We start from the raw sequence: 4090 nt of genomic DNA on the forward strand, positions 1-4090 counted from the left end.
CAAATGAATTGATGTAGGATCTTTGTGTGACTGCTTCTGAAAATCTTTCCTTAGAAAATAGCTGTTCTGCACCTTCTGCCTCATTTGTCTCCTTAGATTTTGCCCCATCCTTTCTTTTGGGAATGAAGATAGGACAGCTGGCTTTTTACACACCACATTGGACCAGGAGGCGAGGGCCACAGCACGGGGCCCCTGAGGACTCCGGAAAACAGAGCCGCCCCCATACTCGCCCCCTGGACTTCCTGATAATAAATGTCTGCCTTGCCTAAAGTGCCATTTACTTTTATTACTTTTTATTGTTGTTCAAGTACAATTGTCTCCACCCCCCCCAATCCCCCCACTCCAGCCTCCCCCACCTCCCACCCATGATTTCACCCCCACTTTGGTTTTGACCTTGGGTCCTTTATACTTGTTTCTGAAAACCCTCCCCCTTACCCACATTATTCCCTTCCACTCCCCTCTGGTTACTCTCGGTTTGTTCTTAATCTCAATGCCTCTGGTTATGTTTTGCTTGCTTCTTTGTCTTGTTGACTAGGTTCCACTTATAGGTGAGATCATATGGTGTTTAAAGTGCCATTTTTTAACACATACACATCACCATCCACTTCAGGGCAATTCAGTGGCTTCTCCCTAATAACTTTGCTTCTTCAAACCTTGATTATGTTCTCAAGTCACTATCAACAGTGTGATGTATTTGTTCATTTAGTCAAAAATACTATTGGGATCTAGGCACCAGGGATGCAAGAGTGAACCAAACTGTTCAGTAGTTGAAGCTTACATTTCAGTGGAGTGAGTAGAAATAAAAGGAGCAATATAGAATTCATAAAGAGTGATACCTGCATGGTTAAGGAGATAGAGAGGGTAAGGGATTGTTAGTATTAGTTTATATAGGGTGGTGGGAGCGAACCTCATTTTGATAAAATAATACCTGAGCAGTGACCTGCAGGAACGAAAGGTGTGGTGGTTAATTTAATGTGTCAGCTTGGCTGGGCTGCAGAATGCCGGTCATCTGGTTAAACATTCTGTGTGCATCTGGGAGGGGTGTTTGGAAGAGATCGGTGTTTGAATCAGCAGACCGGGTAGAACAGATGGCCCTCCCCAGAGTGGGTGGGTCTTATCCAATCCATTGAAGGCCTGACTAGAGTAAAAGGCTAACTATTCTTTTTCTCTGCCTGGCTGTCTTCTAACTAGGTCATCGGTTTTCTCTCCACTTTGGACTTGGGCTGGAACTCACACCATCAGCTCTCCTGGGGTTCCAGCTTGCCGGCTGCAGGTCTCACACGTCTCAGCTTTCAAAATCACATGAGCCAATTCCTTAGAATAAATCCCATTTTGGACACAGGAAGGCGAGCATTGGTTTCTAAACGTTTTGGTCCTGGGGTCCCTTTGCACTCCTCCAAATTACTGAGGACCCCCAAGGGTCTTGGTGATAAGGATGCTATTGGTATTTGTCACTTTAGAAGTTGAAATTGAGAGAAAATGCACAAATATTTATTGACTTGTTTAAAATTACAATAAACACATCACATATTAATGAAAGTACTATTCCTATGAAAAATGACTCTATTTTCCAAAGCATAACAAATTTAATGAGAAGGGTAACATTTTGCATTTTTGCAAATCCCTTCAATGTGCGGCTTGCTACAGCACAGCTGGGTTCTCATTGCTGCTTCTGCATCCAACCCTTTATAGCATGTTTTTGTGGTTTTAGTATATGAAGAAAGCCTGGCCTCACTCACAACTCAAACATCAAAACTCAAACATAAGTGGTAGTCTTTTAAAGTGTAACCTAAAACCGTATCCATAAAGACTTTGTTCTCTGTACCCCGATGAAAATAACATTAGAATCTTAGCATAACTAGGATCTTAGAATAAAGTTAATTTTTAACTCAAAACTCCTGAAAGCATGTCCAGGACTATACCTCAGCAGCCACCACTTCAGAGACAGGAAAGAAAGGATGAAGGGAGTGCTTGTGTGAATTTGTGGTTGTCATGGGACGTGGACCTTTAGTTTGAGTAAAATGAAATGTCCCTGTAGAATCCTGAGTGGAGAAGGGAATTGGTCTATACCATTCGAAGGGTTCACTCTCTCGGTATTTGGAGAATAAACAGCCTGTGGAGGATGAGGGTGAAGAAGACAGGTCAGCCAGGAGGCGGTTGCAATAACGTAGGTGGGAGATGATGACGGCAGCTTGGACCACAGAGGGTGTGATGGAGGTCAGCGGTCAGACTGACCTTGTGTGTGTATCTTAGCACCACCATTTGGTAGATGGGTGATCTTGGAAATAATGATTTCTGTAAGCCTCCATTTCCTCATCTGCATGTCCATGGGAAGCACTTGGCCCAGGACCGGGCACATTACATGCTTCATATGTACTGATGCGGCTACAGGACAGAGGCACACACAACTAGTTTGCTGCCAGGCTGCAAGATTCCCCATCACCCTGTGGAAGTCGCCCCTGCGCTACTGGTCACTGTGTGTGTGCGCACGCGCAGACGCTGCTTCTAAGATGTAAAGAAGAAGAGGAGGAAAAGGGGAGACCTGGGCAAAAGGATGATTTGAATTAAGGATGGTTTGTGGCAGGACACACTCTTCCCCGAAGCCTGATGTTATTTCTCAGGAGCATCTGTTTTGCCTTAAGCATGGGGTCCCTTTAGGGAATGTTTTTAAAGGAAGTTGATCTTTCTCCGGGTTTCCTCCAGCCGTGCCATGTGCTTCGGCCGAGGCCAGCGACATTTGGAGTCTGTGCAAAGGCCACCCCTGCCTCCTGGGAGCACCAGCTTAGCGAGAATGAGCGTGGAGTGCCGAGTGGCTGCCAGGAGGGAACAATTCTCCATCAGTTCAAATCTAGAACAGATTTGAATGGGTGCCCTGGAATTAAAAAGCCATCCTGTCCTTGGTTGAATAGGGAATGATGTCTGCAAATGCAGTTTTAAGCATGTTGCTTGGATGTGTTTTATGTTGCACTAGACCCTTCTCTGGAGTGTTAAACACTTTACGAATATCTGTTATGTCCAGTAGGGTTTTAATTAAATGATATTCGCAATTCAGGGGAAATGTAGTCCCAGACACACCCACGTAGTGTGGGCTTTTGGTATCTGAAAGGATATGCTTTTATAATGTCCAGTCTGTCAGTTCAGGATGTTGGTACTTGCAGATCAATGACTTATAAATAAATACTTTTTAATGTGTTTAAGGGCAGGAGGCAGAAGATAGGCAATAAAGTCAGAAGGACAATTTTCAGCTCTCAGCTTTCCAGGCACACGGCTTCAACCAGTCCCTTAACCCCTTCGTACCTCTCTTTCTCCCCCTGTTACATGAGCATAACGACAGTTCCTACCCAGGGCAGGCCTGTTAGGAGATTTAAACTGCAAAGCGAAGGTTGATCACCTAGCTCAGTGTCTGGGAATTAGTGGATGCACTGAACACGGGATCACCATCTTCTGCTCTCTTAATGGCCTTGAGCAAAAGTAACAAGTCTGCAATGCACACATTAGATGTCTTCGGATCAATGGATCCATCTTGAATAGTTTTCTATCACATGGCAAGTGCTGGGAGGCAAATCCTGCAGAGAACTGAGGAGATCACATTTCTCACTGTCCAGGCTCCCCAGTGAGCAATGGAAAAGTGCAAAATAGAAAACAACGACAATGGACATCGATAACCAACGACATCAAACAGATCAAGCCTGAGTCACAACTGTAGCAGGTAGAACATAGGATAGGAGACAACCACAGGATGGGCTTAAATCTTCTGAGGAACTTGAAGAAGAGTTAAGAGGGGGAAGCTTGAGATTCCCGGACAGAGAGGAAGAAAGGCCAAAAGGCCAGGCACAGTGGCTCCCTCCGAGTTCCTGGGACCCAGACTGCCTGGGAGGATCATAGCCCCTGGCTGCACCGAGAGACCTGGGCATGGGCTCTGTGTTCATCTGTTCCGCTTGATGGGACGGCACTGGCAGGATTTATGAACAGGTGCCTCCCTAGCTATTGAGCTCACCCCTCCATCGTCTCCCTCCTTCTCCTGCTGAAATACTCACGATTGCCTTGGATAACCACCTGCCCCTTATGTGGAGGTGTTTTTTTCTGAATC

Source organism: Artibeus jamaicensis, unplaced genomic scaffold (genome assembly GCF_021234435.1).
Source record: "Artibeus jamaicensis isolate MK-2021 breed Jamaican fruit bat unplaced genomic scaffold, CSHL_Jam_final scaffold_916, whole genome shotgun sequence".
Classification (NCBI taxonomy): Eukaryota; Metazoa; Chordata; class Mammalia; order Chiroptera; family Phyllostomidae; genus Artibeus; species Artibeus jamaicensis.